General features: G+C 47.3%; 12 non-coding genes across 12 annotated transcripts; all 12 read left to right on the top strand.

Moving 5' to 3' along the window:
- The first annotated feature begins 33 nt into the window (after window positions 1-33).
- Window positions 34-106, top strand: TRNAD-GUC (transfer RNA aspartic acid (anticodon GUC)). The gene has a single exon. It is a non-coding gene; the product is annotated as a tRNA-Asp (tRNA).
- A 659-nt stretch (window positions 107-765) lies between these two features.
- On the top strand, window positions 766-838 carry TRNAD-GUC (transfer RNA aspartic acid (anticodon GUC)). Its single transcript has one exon. It is a non-coding gene; the product is annotated as a tRNA-Asp (tRNA).
- A 513-nt stretch (window positions 839-1,351) lies between these two features.
- On the top strand, window positions 1,352-1,424 carry TRNAD-GUC (transfer RNA aspartic acid (anticodon GUC)). Its single transcript has one exon. It is a non-coding gene; the product is annotated as a tRNA-Asp (tRNA).
- Window positions 1,425-2,083: 659 nt separating this feature from the next.
- Window positions 2,084-2,156, top strand: TRNAD-GUC (transfer RNA aspartic acid (anticodon GUC)). Its single transcript has one exon. It is a non-coding gene; the product is annotated as a tRNA-Asp (tRNA).
- A 1,685-nt stretch (window positions 2,157-3,841) lies between these two features.
- Window positions 3,842-3,914, top strand: TRNAD-GUC (transfer RNA aspartic acid (anticodon GUC)). The gene has a single exon. It is a non-coding gene; the product is annotated as a tRNA-Asp (tRNA).
- A 1,540-nt stretch (window positions 3,915-5,454) lies between these two features.
- On the top strand, window positions 5,455-5,527 carry TRNAD-GUC (transfer RNA aspartic acid (anticodon GUC)). Its single transcript has one exon. It is a non-coding gene; the product is annotated as a tRNA-Asp (tRNA).
- A 513-nt stretch (window positions 5,528-6,040) lies between these two features.
- On the top strand, window positions 6,041-6,113 carry TRNAD-GUC (transfer RNA aspartic acid (anticodon GUC)). The gene has a single exon. It is a non-coding gene; the product is annotated as a tRNA-Asp (tRNA).
- Window positions 6,114-9,849: 3,736 nt separating this feature from the next.
- Window positions 9,850-9,922, top strand: TRNAN-AUU (transfer RNA asparagine (anticodon AUU)). Its single transcript has one exon. It is a non-coding gene; the product is annotated as a tRNA-Asn (tRNA).
- Window positions 9,923-10,730: 808 nt separating this feature from the next.
- On the top strand, window positions 10,731-10,803 carry TRNAN-AUU (transfer RNA asparagine (anticodon AUU)). Its single transcript has one exon. It is a non-coding gene; the product is annotated as a tRNA-Asn (tRNA).
- Window positions 10,804-18,945: 8,142 nt separating this feature from the next.
- Window positions 18,946-19,018, top strand: TRNAS-GCU (transfer RNA serine (anticodon GCU)). The gene has a single exon. It is a non-coding gene; the product is annotated as a tRNA-Ser (tRNA).
- Window positions 19,019-19,386: 368 nt separating this feature from the next.
- On the top strand, window positions 19,387-19,459 carry TRNAS-GCU (transfer RNA serine (anticodon GCU)). Its single transcript has one exon. It is a non-coding gene; the product is annotated as a tRNA-Ser (tRNA).
- A 2,719-nt stretch (window positions 19,460-22,178) lies between these two features.
- Window positions 22,179-22,251, top strand: TRNAS-GCU (transfer RNA serine (anticodon GCU)). Its single transcript has one exon. It is a non-coding gene; the product is annotated as a tRNA-Ser (tRNA).
- The last annotated feature ends 2,279 nt before the right edge of the window (window positions 22,252-24,530 follow it).

Below are 24,530 nucleotides of genomic sequence, written 5' to 3'. Positions count from 1 at the left end.
TTCAAAAAAACCTGACAACCATTTAATTTCTGAGCTTCCGTGGCTCAATGGTTAGCGCGTTCGGCTGTCAATCGAAAGGTTGGTGGTTCGAGCCCACCCGGGAGAGGTGTTGTGAGGTCTCAGATGTAGCGTGAAAAGTCAAACTTTTTCCATAATACGTGATAACCATCTATTTTCTGATCTTTCGTGGCTCAATGGTTAGCGCGTTCGGCTGTTAACCATTAGCTTGGTGGTTCGAGCCCACCCGGGAGCGGTGTTTTTGGATCTCAAATGTAACGTAAATAGCCAAAGTTTTTCCACAATACCTGACGACCATTTAATTTTTGGGCTTCCGTGGCGCAATGGTTAGCGCGTTCAGCTGTTAACCGAAAGGTTGGTGGTTCGAGCCTAAAAGAGAGGTTTTGTGGGGTCTCAGATGTAGCGTGAAAAGTCGTAACTTTTCCACAATACGTGACAACCATTTAATTTCTGAGCTTCCGTGGCGCAATAATTAGCGCGTCGAGCACTTAATCGAAAGGTTGGTGGTTCGAGCCCACCGGAAGAGGTGTTGTGGGGTCTCAGATGTAACGTAAAATGTCAGAGTTTTTCCACAATACCTGACGAACATTTAACTTTTGGACTTCCGTGGCGCAATGGTTAGCGCGTTCAGCTGTTAATCGAAGGGTTGGTGGTTCGAGCCCGCCCGGAAGAGGTGTTGTGGGGTCTCAGATGTAACGTAAAAAGTCAAAACTTTTCCACAATACGTGACAACCATTTAATTTCTGAGCTTCCGTGGCTCAATGGTTAGCGCGTTCGGCTGTCAATCGAAAGGTTGGTGGTTCGAGCCCATCCGGGAGCGGTGTTGTGAGGTCTCGGATGTGAAGTAAAAAGTCAAAGTTTTACCTCAATACCTGACGAAAATTTAATTTTTGGGTTTCCGTGGCGCAATGGTTAGCGCGTTCAGCTGTTAATCGAAAGGTTGGTGGTTCGAGCCCACCCAAGAGAGGTGTTGTGAGGTCTCAGATGTAGCGTGAAAAGTCAAACTTTTTCCATAATACGTGATAACCATTTATTTTCTGATCTTTCGTGGCTCAATGGTTAGCGCGTTCGGCTGTTAACCATTAGCTTGGTGGTTCGAGCCCACCCGGGAGCGGTGTTTTTGGATCTCAAATGTAACGTAAATAGCCAAAGTTTTTCCACAATACCTGACGACCATTTAATTTTTGGGCTTCCGTGGCGCAATGGTTAGCGCGTTCAGCTGTTAACCGAAAGGTTGGTGGTTCGAGCCCTAAAGAGAGGTTTTGTGGGGTCTCAGATGTAGCGTGAAAAGTCGAAACTTTTCAAAAAAACCTGACAACCATTTAATTTCTGAGCTTCCGTGGCTCAATGGTTAGCGCGTTCGGCTGTCAATCGAAAGGTTGGTGGTTCGAGCCCACCCGGGAGAGGTGTTGTGAGGTCTCAGATGTAGCGTGAAAAGTCAAACTTTTTCCATAATACGTGATAACCATCTATTTTCTGATCTTTCGTGGCTCAATGGTTAGCGCGTTCGGCTGTTAACCATTAGCTTGGTGGTTCGAGCCCACCCGGGAGCGGTGTTTTTGGATCTCAAATGTAACGTAAATAGCCAAAGTTTTTCCACAATACCTGACGACCATTTAATTTTTGGGCTTCCGTGGCGCAATGGTTAGCGCGTTCAGCTGTTAACCGAAAGGTTGGTGGTTCGAGCCTAAAAGAGAGGTTTTGTGGGGTCTCAGATGTAGCGTGAAAAGTCGTAACTTTTCCACAATACGTGACAACCATTTAATTTCTGAGCTTCCGTGGCGCAATAATTAGCGCGTCGAGCACTTAATCGAAAGGTTGGTGGTTCGAGCCCACCGGAAGAGGTGTTGTGGGGTCTCAGATGTAACGTAAAATGTCAGAGTTTTTCCACAATACCTGACGAACATTTAACTTTTGGACTTCCGTGGCGCAATGGTTAGCGCGTTCAGCTGTTAATCGAAGGGTTGGTGGTTCGAGCCCGCCCGGAAGAGGTGTTGTGGGGTCTCAGATGTAACGTAAAAAGTCAAAACTTTTCCACAATACGTGACAACCATTTAATTTCTGAGCTTCCGTGGCTCAATGGTTAGCGCGTTCGGCTGTCAATCGAAAGGTTGGTGGTTCGAGCCCATCCGGGAGCGGTGTTGTGAGGTCTCGGATGTGAAGTAAAAAGTCAAAGTTTTACCTCAATACCTGACGAAAATTTAATTTTTGGGTTTCCGTGGCGCAATGGTTAGCGCGTTCAGCTGTTAATCGAAAGGTTGGTGGTTCGAGCCCACCCAAGAGAGGTGTTGTGAGGTCTCAGATGTAGCGTGAAAAGTCAAACTTTTTCCATAATACGTGATAACCATTTATTTTCTGATCTTTCGTGGCTCAATGGTTAGCGCGTTCGGCTGTTAACCATTAGATTGGTGGTTCGAGCCCACCCGGGAACGGTGTTTTTGGATCTTAAATGTAACGTAAATAGCCAAAGTTTTTCCACAATACCTGACGACCATTTAATTTTTGGGCTTCCGTGGCGCAATGGTTAGCGCGTTCAGCTGTTAACCGAAAGGTTGGTGGTTCGAGCCCAAAAGAGAGGTTTTGTGGGGTCTCAGATGTAGCGTGAAAAGTCGTAACTTTTCAACAAAACCTGACAAACATTTAATTTTTGGGCGTCCGTGGCGCAATGGCTAGCGCGTTCGGCTGTTAACCGAAAGGTTGGTGGTTCGAGCCCATCCGGGAGCGGTGTTGTGACGTCTCAGATGTTACGTAAAATGTCAGAATTTTTCCACAATACCTGACGAACATTTAATTTTTGGCCTTCCGTGGCGCAATAATTAGCGCGTCGAGCACTTAATCGAAAGGTTGGTGGTTCGAGCCCACCGGAAGAGGTGTTGTGGGGTCTCAGATGTAACGTAAAATGTCAGAGTTTTTCCACAATACCTGACGAACATTTAATTTTTGGGCTTCCGTGGCGCAATGGTTAGCGCGTTCAGCTGTTAATCGAAAGGTTGGTGGTTCGAGCCCACCCGGAAGAGGTGTTGTGGGGTCTCAGATGTAACGTAAAATGTCAGAGTTTTTCCACAATACCTGACGAACATTTAACTTTTGGACTTCCGTGGCGCAATGGTTAGCGCGTTCAGCTGTTAATCGAAGGGTTGGTGGTTCGAGCCCGCCCGGAAGAGGTGTTGTGGGGTCTCAGATGTAACGTAAAAAGTCAAAACTTTTCCACAATACGTGACAACCATTTAATTTCTGAGCTTCCGTGGCTCAATGGTTAGCGCGTTCGGCTGTCAATCGAAAGGTTGTGGTTCGAGCCCATCCGGGAGCGGTGTTGTGAGGTCTCGGATGTGAAGTAAAAAGTCAAAGTTTTACCTCAATACCTGACGAAAATTTAATTTTTGGGCTTCCGTGGCGCAATGGTTAGCGCGTTCAGCTGTTAATCGAAAGGTTGGTGGTTCGAGCCCACCCAAGAGAGGTGTTGTGAGGTCTCAGATGTAGCGTGAAAAGTCAAACTTTTTCCATAATACGTGATAACCATTTATTTTCTGATCTTTCGTGGCTCAATGGTTAGCGCGTTCGGCTGTTAACCATTAGATTGGTGGTTCGAGCCCACCCGGGAGCGGTGTTTTTGGATCTCAAATGTAACGTAAATAGCCAAAGTTTTTCCACAATACCTGACGACCATTTAATTTTTGGGCTTCCGTGGCGCAATGGTTAGCGCGTTCAGCTGTTAACCGAAAGGTTGGTGGTTCGAGCCCAAAAGAGAGGTTTTGTGGGGTCTCAGATGTAGCGTGAAAAGTCGTAACTTTTCCACAATACGTGACTACCATTTAATTTCTGAGCTTCCGTGGCTCAATGGTTAGCGCGTTCGGCTGTCAATCGAAAGGTTGGTGGTTCGAGCCCATCCGGGAGCGGTGTTGTGAGGTCTCGGATGTGAAGTAAAAAGTCAAAGTTTTACCTCAATACCTGACGAAAATTTAATTTTTGGGCTTCAGTGGCGCAATGGTCAGCGCGTTCAGCTGTTAACCGAAAGGTTGGTGGTTCGAGCCCTCCCGGGAGCGGTGTTGTGACGTCTCAGATGTAACGTAAAATGTCAGAGTTTTTCCACAATACCTGACGAGCATTTAATTTTTGGGCTTCCGTGGCGCAATGGCTAGCGCGTTCGGCTGTTAACCAAAAGGTTGGTGGTTCGAGCCCATCCGGGAGCGGTGTTGTGACGTCTCAGATGTTACGTAAAATGTCAGAGTTTTTCCACAATACCTGACGAACATTTAATTTTTGGCCTTCCGTGGCGCAATAATTAGCGCGTCGAGCACTTAATCGAAAGGTTGGTGGTTCGAGCCCACCGGAAGAGGTGTTGTGGGGTGTCAGATGTAACGTAAAATGTCAGAGTTTTTCCACAATACCTGACGAACATTTAATTTTTGGGCTTCCGTGGCGCAATGGTTAGCGCGTTCAGCTGTTAATCGAAAGGTTGGTGGTTCGAGCCCACCCGGCAGAGGTGTTGTGAGGTCTCAGATGTAGCGTGAAAAGTCAAACTTTTTCCATAATACGTGATAACCATTTATTTTCTGATCTTTCGTGGCTCAATGGTTAGCGCGTTCGGCTGTTAACCATTAGCTTGGTGGTTCGAGCCCACCCGGGAACGGTGTTTTTGGATCTCAAATGTAACGTAAATAGCCAAAGTTTTTCCACAATACCTGACGACCATTTAATTTTTGGGCTTCCGTGGCGCAATGGTTAGCGCGTTCAGCTGTTAACCGAAAGGTTGGTGGTTCGAGCCCAAAAGAGAGGTTTTGTGGGGTCTCAGATGTAGCGTGAAAAGTCGTAACTTTTCAACAAAACCTGACAAACATTTAATTTTTGGGCGTCCGTGGCGCAATGGCTAGCGCGTTCGGCTGTTAACCGAAAGGTTGGTGGTTCGAGCCCATCCGGGAGCGGTGTTGTGACGTCTCAGATGTTACGTAAAATGTCAGAGTTTTTCCACAATACCTGACGAACATTTAATTTTTGGCCTTCCGTGGCGCAATAATTAGCGCGTCGAGCACTTAATCGAAAGGTTGGTGGTTCGAGCCCACCGGAAGAGGTGTTGTGGGGTCTCAGATGTAACGTAAAATGTCAGAGTTTTTCCACAATACCTGACGAACATTTAATTTTTGGGCTTCCGTGGCGCAATGGTTAGCGCGTTCAGCTGTTAATCGAAAGGTTGGTGGTTCGAGCCCACCCGGAAGAGGTGTTGTGGGGTCTCAGATGTAACGTAAAATGTCAGAGTTTTTCCACAATACCTGACGAACATTTAACTTTTGGACTTCCGTGGCGCAATGGTTAGCGCGTTCAGCTGTTAATCGAAGGGTTGGTGGTTCGAGCCCGCCCGGAAGAGGTGTTGTGGGGTCTCAGATGTAACGTAAAAAGTCAAAACTTTTCCACAATACGTGACAACCATTTAATTTCTGAGCTTCCGTGGCTCAATGGTTAGCGCGTTCGGCTGTCAATCGAAAGGTTGGTGGTTCGAGCCCATCCGGGAGCGGTGTTGTGAGGTCTCGGATGTGAAGTAAAAAGTCAAAGTTTTACCTCAATACCTGACGAAAATTTAATTTTTGGGCTTCCGTGGCGCAATGGTTAGCGCGTTCAGCTGTTAATCGAAAGGTTGGTGGTTCGAGCCCACCCAAGAGAGGTGTTGTGAGGTCTCAGATGTAGCGTGAAAAGTCAAACTTTTTCCATAATACGTGATAACCATTTATTTTCTGATCTTTCGTGGCTCAATGGTTAGCGCGTTCGGCTGTTAACCATTAGATTGGTGGTTCGAGCCCACCCGGGAGCGGTGTTTTTGGATCTCAAATGTAACGTAAATAGCCAAAGTTTTTCCACAATACCTGACGACCATTTAATTTTTGGGCTTCCGTGGCGCAATGGTTAGCGCGTTCAGCTGTTAACCGAAAGGTTGGTGGTTCGAGCCCAAAAGAGAGGTTTTGTGGGGTCTCAGATGTAGCGTGAAAAGTCGTAACTTTTCCACAATACGTGACAACCATTTAATTTCTGAGCTTCCGTGGCTCAATGGTTAGCGCGTTCGGCTGTCAATCGAAAGGTTGGTGGTTCGAGCCCATCCGGGAGCGGTGTTGTGAGGTCTCGGATGTGAAGTAAAAAGTCAAAGTTTTACCTCAATACCTGACGAAAATTTAATTTTTGGGCTTCAGTGGCGCAATGGTCAGCGCGTTCAGCTGTTAACCGAAAGGTTGGTGGTTCGAGCCCTCCCGGGAGCGGTGTTGTGACGTCTCAGATGTAACGTAAAATGTCAGAGTTTTTCCACAATACCTGAGGAGCATTTAATTTTTGGGCTTCCGTGGCGCAATGGCTAGCGCGTTCGGCTGTTAACCAAAAGGTTGGTGGTTCGAGCCCATCCGGGAGCGGTGTTGTGACGTCTCAGATGTTACGTAAAATGTCAGAGTTTTTCCACAATACCTGACGAACATTTAATTTTTGGCCTTCCGTGGCGCAATAATTAGCGCGTCGAGCACTTAATCGAAAGGTTGGTGGTTCGAGCCCACCGGAAGAGGTGTTGTGGGGTCTCAGATGTAACGTAAAATGTCAGAGTTTTTCCACAATACCTGACGAACATTTAATTTTTGGGCTTCCGTGGCGCAATGGTTAGCGCGTTCAGCTGTTAATCGAAAGGTTGGTGGTTCGAGCCCACCCGGGAGAGGTGTTGTGAGGTCTCAGATGTAGCGTGAAAAGTCAAACTTTTTCCATAATACGTGATAACCATTTATTTTCTGATCTTTCGTGGCTCAATGGTTAGCGCGTTCGGCTGTTAACCATTAGCTTGGTGGTTCTAGCCCACCCGGGAACGGTGTTTTTGGATCTCAAATGTAACGTAAATAGCCAAAGTTTTTCCACAATACCTGACGACCATTTAATTTTTGGGCTTCCGTGGCGCAATGGTTAGCGCGTTCAGCTGTTAACCGAAAGGTTGGTGGTTCGAGCCCAAAAGAGAGGTTTTGTGGGGTCTCAGATGTAGCGTGAAAAGTCGTAACTTTTCAACAAAACCTGACAAACATTTAATTTTTGGGCGTCCGTGGCGCAATGGCTAGCGCGTTCGGCTGTTAACCGAAAGGTTGGTGGTTCGAGCCCATCCGGGAGCGGTGTTGTGACGTCTCAGATGTTACGTAAAATGTCAGAGTTTTTCCACAATACCTGACGAACATTTAATTTTTGGCCTTCCGTGGCGCAATAATTAGCGCGTCGAGCACTTAATCGAAAGGTTGGTGGTTCGAGCCCACCGGAAGAGGTGTTGTGGGGTCTCAGATGTAACGTAAAATGTCAGAGTTTTTCCACAATACCTGACGAACATTTAATTTTTGGGCTTCCGTGGCGCAATGGTTAGCGCGTTCAGCTGTTAATCGAAAGGTTGGTGGTTCGAGCCCACCCGGAAGAGGTGATGTGGGGTCTCAGATGTAGCGTAAAAAGTCAAAACCTTTCCACAATACGTGACAACCATTTAATTTCTGAGCTTCCGTGGCTCAATGGTTAGCGCGTTCGGCTGTTAATCGAAAGGTTGGTGGTTCGAGCCCATCCGGGAGCGGTGTTGTGAGGTCTCGGATGTGAAGTAAAAAGTCAAAGTTTTACCTCAATACCTGACGAGCATTTATTTTTTGGGCTTCCGTGGCGCAATGGTTAGCGCGTTCAGCTGTTAATCGAAAGGTTGGTGGTTCGAGCCCACCCGGGAGAGGTGTTGTGAGGTCTCAGATGTAGCGTGAAAAGTCAAACTTTTTCCATAATACGTGATAACCATTTATTTTCTGATCTTTCGTGGCTCAATGGTTAGCGCGTTCGGCTGTAAACCATTAGCTTGGTGGTTCGAGCCCACCCGGGAACGGTGTTTTTGGATCTCAAATGTAACGTAAATAGCCAAAGTTTTTCCACAATACCTGACGACCATTTTTTTTGGGCGTCCGTGGCGCAATGGTTAGCGCGTTCGGCTGTTAACCGAAAGGTTGGTGGTTCGAGCCCATCCGGGAGCGGTGTTGTGAGGCCTCAGATGTGAAGTAAAAAGTCAAAGTTTTACCTCAATACCTGACGAAAATTTAATTTTTGGGCTTCAGTGGCGCAATGGTTAGCGCGTTCGGCTATTAACCAATAGGTTGGTGGTTCGAGCCCATCAGGGAGAAGTGTTGTGACGTCTCAGATGTAACGTAAAATGTCGGAGTTTTTCCACAATACCTGACGAACATTTAATTTTTGGGCTTCAGTGGCGCAATGGTCAGCGCGTTCGGCTGTTAACCAATAGCTTGGTGGTTCGAGCCCACCCGGGAGCGGTGTTTTTGGATCTCAAATGTAACGTAAATAGCCAAAGTTTTTCTACAATACCTGACGACCATTTAATTTTCGGGCTTCCGTGGCGCAATGGTTAGCGCGTTCAGCTGTTAACCGAAAGGTTGGTGGTTCGAGCCCAAAAGAGAGGTTTTGTGGGGTCTCAGATGTAGCGTGAAAAGTCGTAACTTTTCAACAAAACCTGACAAACATTTAATTTTTGGGCGTCCGTGGCGCAATAGCTAGCGCGTTCGGCTGTTAACCGAAAGGTTGGTGGTTCGAGCCCATCCGGGAGCGGTGTTGTGACGTCTCAGATGTTACGTAAAATGTCAGAGTTTTTCCACAATACCTGACGAACATTTAATTTTTGGCCTTCCGTGGCGCAATAATTAGCGCGTCGAGCACTTAATCGAAAGGTTGGTGGTTCGAGCCCACCGGAAGAGGTGTTGTGGGGTCTCAGATGTAGCGTTAAAAGTCAAAACTTTTCCACAATACGTGACAACCATTTAATTTCTGATCTTCCGTGGCTCAATGGTTAGCGCGTTCGGCTGTTAACCAATAGGTTGGTGGTTCGAGCCCACCCGGGAGCGGTGTTTTTGGATCTCAAATGTAACGTAAATAGCCAAAGTTTTTCCACAATACCTGACGACCATTTAATTTTTGGGCGTCCGTGGCGAATGGTTAGCGCGTTCGGCTGTTAACCGAAAGGTTGGTGGTTCGAGCCCATCCGGGAGCGGTGTTGTGAGGTCTCAGATGTGAAGTAATAAGACAAGGTTTTACCTCAATACCTGACGAAAATTTAATTTTTGGGCTTCAGTGGCGCAATGGTCAGCGCGTTCAGCTGTTAACCGAAAGGTTGGTGGTTCGAGCCCTCCCGGGAGTGGTGTTGTGACGTCTATGATGTAACGTAAAATGTCAGAGTTTTTCCACAATACCTGACGAGCATTTAATTTTTGGGCTTCAGTGGCGCAATGGTCAGCGCGTTCAGCTGTTAACCGAAAGGTTGGTGGTTCGAGCCCAAACGAGAGAGGTTTTGTGGGGTCTCAGATGTAGCTTGAAAAGTCGTAACTTTTCAACAATGCCTGACTACCATTTAATTTCTGAGCTTCCGTGGCTCAATGGTTAGCGCGTTCGGCTGTTAATCGAAAGGTTGGTATTCGAGCCCACCCGGGAGAGGTGTTGTGAGGTCTCAGAGGAAGCGTGAAAAGTCAAACTTTTTCCATAATACGTGATAACCATTTATTTTCTGATCTTTCGTGGCTCAATGGTTAGCGCGTTCGGCTGTTAACCAATAGCTTGGTGGTTCGAGCCCACCCGGGAGCGGTGTTTTTGGATCTCAAATGTAACGTAAATAGCCAAAGTTTTTCCGCAATACCTGACGACCATTTTTTTTGGGCGTCCGTGGCGCAATGGTTAGCGCGTTCGGCTGTTAACCGAAAGGTTGGTGGTTCGAGCCCATCCGGGAGCGGTGTTGTGAGGCCTCAGATGTGAAGTAAAAAGTCAAAGTTTTACCTCAATACCTGACGAAAATTTAATTTTTGGGCTTCAGTGGCGCAATGGTTAGCGCGTTTGGCTATTAACCAATAGGTTGGTGGTTCGAGCCCATCCGGGAGAAGTGTTGTGACGTCTCAGATGTAACGTAAAATGTCGGAGTTTTTCCACAATACCTGACGAACATTTAATTTTTGGGCTTCAGCGGCGCAATGGTCAGCGCGTTCAGCTGTTAACCGAAAGGTTGGTGGTTCGAGCCCAAACGAGAGAGGTTTTGTGGGGTCTCAGATGTAGCTTGAAAAGTCGTAACTTTTCAACAATGCCTGACTACCATTTAATTTTTGGGCTTCAGTGGCGCAATGGTTAGCGCGTTCGGCTATTAACCAATAGGTTGGTGGTTCAAGCCCATCCGGGAGAAGTGTTGTGACGTCTCAGATGTAACGTAAAATGTCGGAGTTTTTCCACAATACCTGACGAATATTTAATTTTTGGCCTTCCGTGGCGCAATAATTAGCGCGTCGAGCACTTAATCGAAAGGTTGGTGGCTCGAGCCCACCGGAAGAGGTGTTGTGGGGTCTCAGATGTAGCGTTAAAAGTCAAAACTTTTCCACAATACGTGACAACCATTTAATTTCTGATCTTCCGTGGCTCAATGGTTAGCGCGTTCGGCTGTTAACCAATAGGATGGTGGTTCGAGCCCATCCGGGAGCGGTGTTGTGAGGCCTCAGATGTGAAGTAAAAAGTCAAAGTTTTACCTCAATACCTGACGAAAATTTAATTTTTGGGCGTCCGTGGCGCAATGGTTAGCGCGTTCGGCTGTTAACCGAAAGGTTGGTGGTTCGAGCCCATCCGGGAGCGGTTTTGTGAGGCCTCAGATGTGAAGTAAAAAGTCAAAGTTTTACCTCAATACCTGACGAAAATTTAATTTTTGGGCTTCAGTGGCGCAATGGTTAGCGCGTTTGGCTATTAACCAATAGGTTGGTGGTTCGAGCCCATCCGGGAGAAGTGTTGTGACGTCTCAGATGTAACGTAAAATGTCGGAGTTTTTCCACAATACCTGACGAACATTTAATTTTTGGGCTTCAGTGGCGCAATGGTCAGCGCGTTCAGCTGTTAACCGAAAGGTTGGTGGTTCGAGCCCAAACGAGAGAGGTTTTGTGGGGTCTCAGATGTAGCTTGAAAAGTCGTAACTTTTCAACAATGCCTGACTACCATTTAATTTTTGGGCTTCAGTGGCGCAATGGTTAGCGCGTTCGGCTATTAACCAATAGGTTGGTGGTTCAAGCCCATCCGGGAGAAGTGTTGTGACGTCTCAGATGTAACGTAAAATGTCGGAGTTTTTCCACAATACCTGACGAATATTTAATTTTTGGCCTTCCGTGGCGCAATAATTAGCGCGTCGAGCACTTAATCGAAAGGTTGGTGGCTCGAGCCCACCGGAAGAGGTGTTGTGGGGTCTCAGATGTAGCGTTAAAAGTCAAAACTTTTCCACAATACGTGACAACCATTTAATTTCTGATCTTCCGTGGCTCAATGGTTAGCGCGTTCGGCTGTTAACCAATAGGATGGTGGTTCGAGCCCATCCGGGAGCGGTGTTGTGAGGCCTCAGATGTAACGTAAAATGTCGGAGTTTTTCTACAATACCTGACGAACATTTAATTTTTGGGCTTCAGTGGCGCAATGGTCAGCGCGTTCAGCTGTTAACCGAAAGGTTGGTGGTACGAGCCCAAACGAGAGAGGTTTTGTGGGGTCTCAGATGTAGCTTGAAAAGTCGTAACTTTTCAACAATACCTGACAACCATTTAATTTCTGAGCTTCCGTGGCTCAATGGTTAGCGCGTTCGGCTGTTAACCGAAAGGTTGGTGGTTCGAGCCCTCCCGGGAGCGGTGTTGTGACGTCTCAGATGTAACGTAAAATGTCAGAGTTTTTCCACAATACCTGACGAGCATTTAATTTTTGGGCTTCCGTGGCGCAATGGTTAGCGCGATCAGCTGTTAATCGAAAGGTTGGTATTCGAGCCCACCCGGGAGAGGTGTTGTGAGGTCTCAGATGAAGCGTGAAAAGTCAAACTTTTTCCATAATACGTGATAACCATTAATTTTCTGATCTTTCGTGGCTCAATGGTTAGCGCGTTCGGCTGTTAACCAATAGATTGGTGGTTCGAGCCCACCCGGGAGCGGTGTTTTTGGATCTCAAATGTAACGTAAATAACCAAAGTTTTTCCGCAATACCTGACGCCCATTTTTTTTTGGGCGTCCGTGGCGCAATGGTTAGCGCGTTCGGCTGTTAACCAATAGGTTGGTGGTTCAAGCCCATTCGGGAGAAGTGTTGTGACGTCTCAGATGTAACGTAAAATGTCGGAGTTTTTCCACAATACCTGACGAACATTTAATTTTTGGCCTTCCGTGGCGCAATAATTAGCGCGTCGAGCACTTAATCGAAAGGTTGGTGGTTCGAGCCCACCTTAAGAGGTGTTGTGGGGTCTCAGATGTAGCGTTAAAAGTCAAAACTTTTCCACAATACGTGACAACCATTTAATTTCTGATCTTCCGTGGCTCAATGGTTAGCGCGTTCGGCTGTTAACCAATAGGTTGGTGGTTCGAGCCCACCCGGGAGCGGTGTTTTTGGATCTCAAATGTAACGTAAATAGCCAAAGTTTTTCCACAATACCTGACGACCATTTAATTTTTGGGCGTCCGTGGCGAATGGTTAGCGCGTTCGGCTGTTAACCGAAAGGTTGGTGGTTCGAGCCCATCCGGAAGCGGTGTTGTGAGGTCTCAGATGTGAAGTAAAAAGACAAGGTTTTACCTCAATACCTGACGAAAATTTAATTTTTGGGCTTCAGTGGCGCAATGGTCAGCGCGTTCAGCTGTTAACCGAAAGGTTGGTGGTTCGAGCCCTCCCGGGAGCGGTGTTGTGACGTCTCAGATGTAACGTAAAATGTCAGAGTTTTTCCACAATACCTGACGAGCATTTAATTTTTGGGCTTCCGTGGCGCAATGGTTAGCGCGTTCAGCTGTTAATCGAAAGGTTGGTATTCGAGCCCACCCGGGAGAGGTGTTGTGAGGTCTCAGATGAAGCGTGAAAAGTCAAACTTTTTCCATAATACGTGATAACCATTTATTTTCTGATCTTTCGTGGCTCAATGGTTAGCGCGTTCGGCTGTTAACCAATAGCTTGGTGGTTCGAGCCCACCCGCGAGCGGTGTTTTTGGATCTCAAATGTAACGTAAATAGCCAAAGTTTTTCCGCAATACCTGACGCCCATTTTTTTTGGGCGTCCGTGGCGCAATGGTTAGCGCGTTCGGCTGTTAACCGAAAGGTTGGTGGTTCGAGCCCATCCGGGAGCGGTGTTGTGAGGCCTCAGATGTGAAGTAAAAAGTCAAAGTTTTACCTCAATACCTGACGAAAATTTAATTTTTGGGCTTCAGTGGCGCAATGGTTAGCGCGTTCGGCTATTAACCAATAGGTTGGTGGTTCGAGCCCATCCGGGAGAAGTGTTGTGACGTCTCAGATGTAACGTAAAATGTCGGAGTTTTTCCACAATACCTGACGAACATTTAATTTTTGGGCTTCAGTGGCGCAATGGTCAGCGCTTTCAGCTGTTAACCGAAAGGTTGGTGGTTCGAGCCCAAACGAGAGGTTTTGTGGGGTCTCAGATGTAGCTTGAAAAGCCGTAACTTTTCAACAATACCTGACAACCATTTAATTTCTGAGCTTCCGTGGCTCAATGGTTAGCCCGTTCGGCTGTCAATCGAAAGGTTGGTGGTTGGAGCCCATCCGGGAGCGGTGTTGTGAGGTCTAGGATGTGAAGTAAAAAGTCAAAGTTTTACCTCAATACCTGACGAAAATTTAATTTTTGGGCTTCAGTGGCGCAATGGTCAGCGCGTTCAGCTGTTAACCGAAAGGTTGGTGGTTCGAGCCCTCCCGGGAGCGGTGTTGTGACGTCTCAGATGTAACGTAAAATGTCAGAGTTTTTCCACAATACCTGACGAGCATTTAATTTTTGGGCTTCCGTGGCGCAATGGTTAGCGCGTTCAGCTGTTAATCGAAAGGTTGGTGGTTCGAGCCCACCCGGGAGAGGTGTTGTGAGGTCTCAGATGTAGCGTGAAAAGTCAAACTTTTTCCATAATACGTGATAACCATTTATTTTCTGATCTTTCGTGGCTCAATGGTTAGCGCGTTCGGCTGTTAACCAATAGCTTGGTGGTTCGAGCCCACCCGGGAGCGGTGTTTTTGGATCTCAAATGTAACGTAAATAGCCAAAGTTTTTCTACAATACCTGACGACCATTTAATTTTTGGGCTTCCGTGGCGCAATGGTTAGTGCGTTCAGCTGTTAACCGAAAGGTTGGTGGTTCGAGCCCAAACGAGAGAGGATTTGTGGGGTCTCAGATGTAGCGTGAAAAGTCGTAACTTTTCAACAATACCTGACAACCATTTAATTTTTGGGCGTCCGTGGCGCAATGGCTAGCGCGTTCGGCTGTTAACCGAAAGGTTAGTGGTTCGAGCCCATCCGGGAGCGGTTTTGTGACGTCTCAGATGTTACGTAAAATGTCAGAGTTTTTCCACAATACCTGACGAACATTTAATTTTTGGGCTTCCGTGGCGCAGTAATTAGCGCGTCCAGCTCTTAATCGAAAGGTTGGTGGTTCGAGCCCACCCGGGAGCGGTGTTTTTGGATCTCAAATGTAACGTAAATAGCCAAAGTTTTTCCACAATACCTGACGACCATTTAATTTTTGGGCGTCCGTGGCGAATGGTTAGCGCGTTCGGCTGTTAACCGAAAGGTTGGTGGTTCGAGCCCATCCGGGAGCGGTGTTGTGAGGTCTCAGATGTGAAGTAAAAAGACAAGGTTTTACCTCAATACCTGACGAAAATTTAATTTTTGGGCTTCAGTGGCGCAATGGTCAGCGCGTTCAGCTGTTAACCGAAAGGTTGGTGGTTCGAGCCCTCCCGGGAGCGGTGTTGTGACGTCTCAGGTGTAACGTAAAATGTCAGAGTTTTTCCACAATACCTGACGAGCATTTAATTTTTGGGCTTCCGTGGCGCAATGGTTAGCGCGTTCAGCTGTTAATCGAAAGGTTGGTATTCGAGCCCACCCGGGAGAGGTGTTGTGAGGTCTCAGATGAAGCGTGAAAAGTCAAACTTTTTCCATAATACGTGATAACCATTTATTTTCTGATCTTTCGTGGCTCAATGGTTAGCGCGTTCGGCTGTTAACCAATAGCTTGGTGGTTCGAGCCCACCCGCGAGCGGTGTTTTTGGATCTCAAATGTAACGTAAATAGCCAAAGTTTTTCCGCAATACCTGACGCCCATTTTTTTTGGGCGTCTGTGGCGCAATGGTTAGCGCGTTCGGCTGTTAACCGAAAGGTTGGTGGTTCGAGCCCATCCGGGAGCGGTGTTGTGAGGCCTCAGATGTGAAGTAAAAAGTCAAAGTTTTACCTCAATACCTGACGAAAATTTAATTTTTGGGCTTCAGTGGCGCAATGGTTAGCGCGTTCGGCTATTAACCAATAGGTTGGTGGTTCGAGCCCATCCGGGAGAAGTGTTGTGACGTCTCAGATGTAACGTAAAATGTCGGAGTTTTTCCACAATACCTGACGAACATTTAATTTTTGGGCTTCAGTGGCGCAATGGTCAGCGCTTTCAGCTGTTAACCGAAAGGTTGGTGGTTCGAGCCCAAACGAGAGGTTTTGTGGGGTCTCAGATGTAGCTTGAAAAGCCGTAACTTTTCAACAATACCTGACAACCATTTAATTTCTGAGCTTCCGTGGCTCAATGGTTAGCCCGTTCGGCTGTCAATCGAAAGGTTGGTGGTTGGAGCCCATCCGGGAGCGGTGTTGTGAGGTCTAGGATGTGAAGTAAAAAGTCAAAGTTTTACCTCAATACCTGACGAAAATTTAATTTTTGGGCTTCAGTGGCGCAATGGTCAGCGCGTTCAGCTGTTAACCGAAAGGTTGGTGGTTCGAGCCCTCCCGGGAGCGGTGTTGTGACGTCTCAGATGTAACGTAAAATGTCAGAGTTTTTCCACAATACCTGACGAGCATTTAATTTTTGGGCTTCCGTGGCGCAATGGTTAGCGCGTTCAGCTGTTAATCGAAAGGTTGGTGGTTCGAGCCCACCCGGGAGAGGTGTTGTGAGGTCTCAGATGTAGCGTGAAAAGTCAAACTTTTTCCATAATACGTGATAACCATTTATTTTCTGATCTTTCGTGGCTCAATGGTTAGCGCGTTCGGCTGTTAACCAATAGCTTGGTGGTTCGAGCCCACCCGGGAGCGGTGTTTTTGGATCTCAAATGTAACGTAAATAGCCAAAGTTTTTCTACAATACCTGACGACCATTTAATTTTTGGGCTTCCGTGGCGCAATGGTTAGTGCGTTCAGCTGTTAACCGAAAGGTTGGTGGTTCGAGCCCAAACGAGAGAGGATTTGTGGGGTCTCAGATGTAGCGTGAAAAGTCGTAACTTTTCAACAATACCTGACAACCATTTAATTTTTGGGCGTCCGTGGCGCAATGGCTAGCGCGTTCGGCTGTTAACCGAAAGGTTGGTGGTTCGAGCCCATCCGGGAGCGGTTTTGTGACGTCTCAGATGTTACGTAAAATGTCAGAGTTTTTCCACAATACCTGACGAACATTTAATTTTTGGGCTTCCGTGGCGCAGTAATTAGCGCGTCCAGCTCTTAATCGAAAGGTTGGTGGTTTGAGCCCACCCGGAAGAGGTGTTGTGGGGTCTCAGATGTAGCGTTAAAAGTCAAAACTTTTCCACAATACGTGACAACCATTTAATTTCTGATCTTCCGTGGCTCAATGGTTAGCGCGTTCGGCTGTTAACCAATAGGTTGGTGGTTCGAGCCCACCCGGGAGCGGTGTTGTGAGGTCTCAGATGAGAAGTAAAAAGTCAAGGTTTTACCTCAATACCTGACGAAAATTTAATTTTTGGGCTTCAGTGGCGCAACGGTCAGCGCGTTCAGCTGTTAACCGAAAGGTTGGTGGTTCGAGCCCTCCCGGGAGCGGTGTTGTGACGTCTCAGATGTAACGTAAAATGTCAGAGTTTTTCCACAACACCAGACGAACATTTAACTTTTGGGCTTCCGTGGCGCAATGGTTAGCGCGTTCGGCTGTTAACCAATAGGTTGGTGGTTCGAGCCCATCCGGGAGCGGTGTTGTGAGGTCTCAGATGTGACGTAAAAAGTCAAGGTTTTTACATAATACCTGACGAGCATTTAACTTTTGGGCTTCCGTGGCGCAATGGTTAGCGCGCTCGGCTGTTAACCAATAGGATGGTGGTTCGAGCCCACCCGGGAGCGGTGTTGTGTGATCTTAAATGTAACGTAGAAAGCCAAAGTTTTTCCACAATACCTGACGACCATTTAATTTTTGGGCTTCCGTGGCGCAATGGTTAGCGCGTTCGGCTGTTAAGCAATAGGTTGGTGGTTCGAGCCCATCCGGGAGCGGTGTTGTGAGGTCCCAGATGTGACGTAAAAAGTCAAGGTTTTTACACAATACCTGACGAGCATTTAAATTTTGGGCTTCCTTGGCGCAATGGTTAGCGCGTTCGGCTGTTAACCAATAGGTTGGTGGTTCGAGCCCACCCGGGAGCGGTGTTGTGTGATCTCAAATGTAACGTAGAAAGCCAAAATTTTTCCACAATACCTGACGACCATTTAATTTTTGGGCTTCCGTGGCGCAATGGTTAGCACGTTCGGCTGTTAACCAATAGGTTGGTGGTTCGAGCCCATCCGGGAGCGGTGTTGTGAGGTCTCAGATGTGACGTTAAAAGTCAAGGTTTTCCACAATACCTGACAACCATTTAATTTCTGAGCTTCCGTGGCTCAATGGTTAGCGCGTTCGGCTGTTAACCAATAGGTTGGTGGTTCGAGCCCACCCGGGAGCGGTGTTGTGGGATCTGAAATGTAACGTAGAAAGCCAAAGTTTTTGCACAATAAATGACGACTATTTAATTTTTGGGCTTCCGTGGCGCAATGGTTAGCGCGTTCGGCTGTTAACCAATAGGTTGGTGGTTCGACCCCATCCGGGAGCGGTGTTGTGAGGTCTCAGATGTGACGTAAAAAGTCAAGGTTTTTACATAATAGCTGACGAGCATTTAACTTTTGGGCTTCCGTGGCGCAATGGTTAGCGCGCTCGGCTGTTAACCAATAGGTTGGTGGTTCGAGCCCACCCGGGAACGGTGTTGTGTGATCTCAAATGTAACGTAGAAAGCCAAAGTTTTTCCACAATACCTGACGACCATTTAATTTTTGGGCTTCCGTGGCGCAATGGTTAGCGCGTTCAGCTGCTATTCAAAAGACTGGTGGTTTGAGCTCTCCCGGGAGCGGTGTTGTGACGTCTCAAATGTAACATAAAATGTCTGAGTTTTTCCACAATACCTGTCGAACATTGAATTTTTGGGCTTCCGTGGCGCAATGGTTAGCGCGTTCAGCTGTTTTTCGAGAGGTTGGTGGTACGAGCCCACCCGGGAGAGGTGTTGTGGGGTCTCAGATGTAGCGTAAAAAGTCAAAACTTTTCCACAATACGTGACAAACATTTAATTTCTGGGCTTCCGTGGCTCAATGATTAGCGCGTTCGGCTGTTAACCAATAGGTTTGTGGTTCGAGCCCATCCGGGATGCGGTGTTGTGAGGTTTCAGATGTAACGTAAAATGTCTGAGTTTTTCACGATACCTGACGAACATTTAATTTTTGGGCTTCCGTGGCGCAATGATTAGCGCGTTCAGCTGTTAATCGAAAGGTTGAAGGTTCGAGCCCACCCGGGAGAGGTGTTGTGGGGTCTCATATGTAGCGTAAAAAGTCAAAACTTATCCACAATACGTGACAATCATTTAATTTCTGAGCTTCCGTGGCTCAATGGTTAGCGCGTTCGGCTGTTAACCAATAGGTTGGTGGTTCGAGCTCATCCGGGAGCGGTGTTGTGAGGTCTCAGATGTGACGTAGAAAGCCAAAGTTTTTCCACAATACCTGACGACCATTTAATTTTTGGGCTTCCGTGGCTCAATAGTTAGCGCGTTCGGCTGTTAACCAATAGGTTGGTGGTTCGAGCCCATCCGGGAGCTGTGTTGTGTGATCTCAAATGTAACGTAGAAAGCCAAAGTTTTTGCACAATAAATGACGACCATTTAATTTTTGGGCTTCCGTGGCGCAATGGTTAGCGCGTTCGGCTGCTAACCAATAGGTTGGTGGTTCGACCCCATCCGGGAGCGGTGTTGTGAGGTCTCAGATGTGACGTAAAAAGTCAAGGTTTTTACACAATACCTGACGAGCATTTAACTTTTGGGCTTCCGTGGCGCAATGGTTAGCGCGTTCGGCTGTTAACCAATAGGTTGGTGGTTCGAGCCCATCCGGGAGCGGTGTTGTGAGGTCTCAGATGTGACGTATAAAGTCAAGGTTTTTACACAATACCTGACGACCATTTAATTTTTGGGCTTCCGTGGCTCAATGGTTAGCGCGTTCGGCTGTTAACCAATAGGTTGGTGGTTCGAGCCCATCCGGGAGCGGTGTTGTGTGATCTCAATTGTAACGTAGAAAGCCAAAGTTTTTGCACAATAAATGACGACCATTTAATTTTTGGGCTTCCGTGGCGCAATGGTTAGCGCGTTCGGCTGCTAACCAATAGGTAGGTGGTTCGACCCCATCCGGGAGCGGTGTTGTGAGGTCTCAGATTTGACGTAAAAAATCAAGGTTTTTACACAATACCTGACGAGCATTTAACTTTTGGGCTTCCGTGGCGCAATGGTTAGCGCGTTCGGCTGTTAACCAATAGGTTGGTGGTTCGAGCCCATCCGGGAGCGGTGTTATGAGGTCTCAGATGTGACGTAAAAAGTCAAGGTTTTTACACAATACCTGACGAGCATTTAACATTTGGGCTTCCGTGGCGTAATGTTTAGCGCGTTCGGCTGTTAACCAATAGGTTGGTGGTTCGAGCCCATCCGGGAGCGGTGTTGTGAGGTCTCAGATGTGACGTAAAAAGTCAAGGTTTTTACACAATACCTGACGAGCATTTAACTTTTGGGCTTCCGTGGCGCAATGTTTAGCGCGTTCGGCTGTTAACCAATAGGTTGGTGGTTCGAGCCCATCCGGGAGCGGTGTTGTGAGGTCTCAGATGTGACGTAAAAAGTCAAGGTTTTTACACAATACCTGACGAGCATTAAACTTTTGGGCTTCCTTGGCGCAATGGTTAGCGCGTTCGGCTGTTACCCAATAGGTTGGTGGTTCGAGCCCATCCGGGAGCGGTGTTGTGAGGTCTCAGATGTGACGTAAAAAGTCAAGGTTTTTACACAATACCTGACGAGCATTTAATTTTTGGGATTCCGTGGCGCAATGGTTAGCGCGTTCGGCTGTTAAGCAATAGGTTGGTGGTTCGAGCCCATCCGGGAGCGGTGTTGTGAGGTCTCAGATGTGACGTTAAAAGTCAAGGTTTTCCACAATACCTGACAACCATTTAATTTCTGAGCTTCCGTGGCTCAATGGTTAGCGCGTTCGGCTGTTAACCAATAGGTTGGTGGTTCGAGCCCACCCGGGAGCGGTGTTGTGGGATCTGAAATGTAACGTAGAAAGCCAAAGTTTTTGCACAATAAATGACGACCATTTAATTTCTGGGCTTCCGTGGCTCAATGATTAGCGCGTTCGGCTGTTAACCAATAGGTTTGTGGTTCGAGCCCATCCGGGATGCGGTGTTGTGAGGTCTCAGATGTAACGTAAAATGTCAGAGTTTTTCACAATACCTGACGAACATTTAATTTTTGGGCTTCCGTGGCGCAATGATTAGCGCGTTCAGCTGTTAATCGAAAGGTTGAAGGTTCGAGCCCACCCGGGAGAGGTGTTGTGGGGTCTCATATGTAGCGTAAAAAGTCAAAACTTATCCACAATACGTGACAATCATTTAATTTCTGAGCTTCCGTGGCTCAATGGCTAGCGCGTTCGGCTGTTAACCAATAGGTTGGTGGTTCGAGCTCATCCGGGAGCGGTGTTGTGAGGTCTCAGATGTGACGTAGAAAGCCAAAGTTTTTCCACAATACCTGACGACCATTTAATTTTTGGGCTTCCGTGGCTCAATGGTTAGCGCGTTCGGCTGTTAACCAATAGGTTGGTGGTTCGAGCCCATCCGGGAGCGGTGTTGTGTGATCTCAAATGTAACGTAGAAAGCCAAAGTTTTTCCACAATAAATGACGACCATTTAATTTTTGGGCTTCCGTGGCGCAATGATTAGCGCGTTCAGCTGTTAATCGAAAGGTTGAAGGTTCGAGCCCACCCGGAAGAGGTGTTGTGGGGTCTCAGATGTAGCGTAAAAAGTCAAAACTTTTCCACAATACGTGACAACCATTTAATTTCTGAGCTTCCGTGGCTCAATGGTTAGCGCTTTCGGCTGTTAAAAAATAGGTTGGTGGTTCGAGCCCATTCGGGAGCGGTGATGTGAGGTCTCAGATGTGACGTAAAAAGTCAAGGTTTTTCCACAATACCTGACGAGCATTTAATTTTTGGGCTTCCGTAGTGCAATGGTTAGCGCGTTCAGCAGTTAACAAATAGGTTAGTGGTTCGAGCCCACCCGGGAGCGGCGTTGTGGGATCTCAAACGTAACGTAGAAAGCCAAAGTTTTTCCACAATACCTGACGACCATTAAATTTTTGGGCTTCCGTGGCGCAATGGTTAACGCGTTCGGCTGTTAACCAATAGGTTGGTGCTTCGAGCCCACCCGGGAGCGGTGTTGTGGGATCTCAAATGTAACGTAGAAAGCCAAAGTTTTTCCACAATACGTGACGACCATTTAATTTCTGAGCTTCCGTGGCTCAATGGTTAGCGCGTTCGGCTGTTAACCAATAGGTTGGTGGTTCGAGCCCATCCGGGAGCGGTGTTGTGAGGTCTCAGATGTGACGTAAAAAGTCAAGGTTTTTCCACAATACCTGACGAACATTTAATTTTTGGGCTTCCATGGCGCAATGGTTAGCGCGTTCGGCTGTTAACCGAAAGGTTAGTGGTTCGAGCACACCCGGGAGCGGTGTTGTGAGGTCTCAGATGTGACGTAAAAAGTCAAGGTTTTTACACAATACCTGACGAGCATTTAACTTTTGGGCTTCCGTGGCGCAATGGTTAGCGCGTTCGGCTGTTAACCAATAGGTTGGTGGTTCGAGCCCATCCGGGAGCGGTGTTGTGAGGTCTCAGATGTGACGTATAAAGTCAAGGTTTTTACACAATACCTGACGACCATTTAATTTTTGGGCTTCCGTGGCTCAATGGTTAGCGCGTTCGGCTGTTAACCAATAGGTTGGTGGTTCGAGCCCATCCGGGAGCGGTGTTGTGTGATCTCAATTGTAACGTAGAAAGCCAAAGTTTTTGCACAATAAATGACGACCATTTAATTTTTGGGCTTCCGTGGCGCAATGGTTAGCGCGTTCGGCTGCTAACCAATAGGTTGGTGGTTCGACCCCATCCGGGAGCGGTGTTGTGAGGTCTCAGATTTGACGTAAAAAATCAAGGTTTTTACACAATACCTGACGAGCATTTAACTTTTGGGCTTCCGTGGCGCAATGGTTAGCGCGTTCGGCTGTTAACCAATAGGTTGGTGGTTCGAGCCCATCCGGGAGCGGTGTTATGAGGTCTCAGATGTGACGTAAAAAGTCAAGGTTTTTACACAATACCTGACGAGCATTTAACATTTGGGCTTCCGTGGCGTAATGTTTAGCGCGTTCGGCTGTTAACCAATAGGTTGGTGGTTCGAGCCCATCCGGGAGCGGTGTTGTGAGGTCTCAGATGTGACGTAAAAAGTCAAGGTTTTTACACAATACCTGACGAGCATTTAACTTTTGGGCTTCCGTGGCGCAATGTTTAGCGCGTTCGGCTGTTAACCAATAGGTTGGTGGTTCGAGCCCATCCGGGAGCGGTGTTGTGAGGTCTCAGATGTGACGTAAAAAGTCAAGGTTTTTACACAATACCTGACGAGCATTAAACTTTTGGGCTTCCTTGGCGCAATGATTAGCGCGTTCGGCTGTTACCCAATAGGTTGGTGGTTCGAGCCCATCCGGGAGCGGTGTTGTGAGGTCTCAGATGTGACGTAAAAAGTCAAGGTTTTTACACAATACCTGACGAGCATTTAATTTTTGGGATTCCGTGGCGCAATGGTTAGCGCGTTCGGCTGTTAAGCAATAGGTTGGTGGTTCGAGCCCATCCGGGAGCGGTGTTGTGAGGTCTCAGATGTGACGTTAAAAGTCAAGGTTTTCCACAATACCTGACAACCATTTAATTTCTGAGCTTCCGTGGCTCAATGGTTAGCGCGTTCGGCTGTTAACCAATAGGTTGGTGGTTCGAGCCCACCCGGGAGCGGTGTTGTGGGATCTGAAATGTAACGTAGAAAGCCAAAGTTTTTGCACAATAAATGACGACCATTTAATTTCTGGGCTTCCGTGGCTCAATGATTAGCGCGTTCGGCTGTTAACCAATAGGTTTGTGGTTCGAGCCCATCCGGGATGCGGTGTTGTGAGGTCTCAGATGTAACGTAAAATGTCAGAGTTTTTCACAATACCTGACGAACATTTAATTTTTGGGCTTCCGTGGCGCAATGATTAGCGCGTTCAGCTGTTAATCGAAAGGTTGAAGGTTCGAGCCCACCCGGGAGAGGTGTTGTGGGGTCTCATATGTAGCGTAAAAAGTCAAAACTTATCCACAATACGTGACAATCATTTAATTTCTGAGCTTCCGTGGCTCAATGGCTAGCGCGTTCGGCTGTTAACCAATAGGTTGGTGGTTCGAGCTCATCCGGGAGCGGTGTTGTGAGGTCTCAGATGTGACGTAGAAAGCCAAAGTTTTTCCACAATACCTGACGACCATTTAATTTTTGGGCTTCCGTGGCTCAATGGTTAGCGCGTTCGGCTGTTAACCAATAGGTTGGTGGTTCGAGCCCATCCGGGAGCGGTGTTGTGTGATCTCAAATGTAACGTAGAAAGCCAAAGTTTTTCCACAATAAATGACGACCATTTAATTTTTGGGCTTCCGTGGCGCAATGATTAGCGCGTTCAGCTGTTAATCGAAAGGTTGAAGGTTCGAGCCCACCCGGAAGAGGTGTTGTGGGGTCTCAGATGTAGCGTAAAAAGTCAAAACTTTTCCACAATACGTGACAACCATTTAATTTCTGAGCTTCCGTGGCTCAATGGTTAGCGCTTTCGGCTGTTAAAAAATAGGTTGGTGGTTCGAGCCCATTCGGGAGCGGTGATGTGAGGTCTCAGATGTGACGTAAAAAGTCAAGGTTTTTCCACAATACCTGACGAGCATTTAATTTTTGGGCTTCCGTAGTGCAATGGTTAGCGCGTTCAGCAGTTAACAAATAGGTTAGTGGTTCGAGCCCACCCGGGAGCGGCGTTGTGGGATCTCAAACGTAACGTAGAAAGCCAAAGTTTTTCCACAATACCTGACGACCATTTAATTTTTGGGCTTCCGTGGCGCAATGGTTAACGCGTTCGGCTGTTAACCAATAGGTTGGTGCTTCGAGCCCACCCGGGAGCGGTGTTGTGGGATCTCAAATGTAACGTAGAAAGCCAAAGTTTTTCCACAATACGTGACGACCATTTAATTTCTGAGCTTCCGTGGCTCAATGGTTAGCGCGTTCGGCTGTTAACCAATAGGTTGGTGGTTCGAGCCCATCCGGGAGCGGTGTTGTGAGGTCTCAGATGTGACGTAAAAAGTCAAGGTTTTTCCACAATACCTGACGAACATTTAATTTTTGGG

The sequence above is a fragment of the Phalangium opilio genome, unplaced genomic scaffold (assembly GCF_054372755.1).
Source record: "Phalangium opilio isolate 3A_F unplaced genomic scaffold, DU_Popi_V2 ptg000056l_1, whole genome shotgun sequence".
Lineage (NCBI taxonomy): Eukaryota > Metazoa > Arthropoda > Arachnida > Opiliones > Phalangiidae > Phalangium > Phalangium opilio.
The sequence above is the reverse complement of the archived record's forward strand: the minus strand, read 5'-3'. Positions and strand labels throughout refer to the sequence as shown.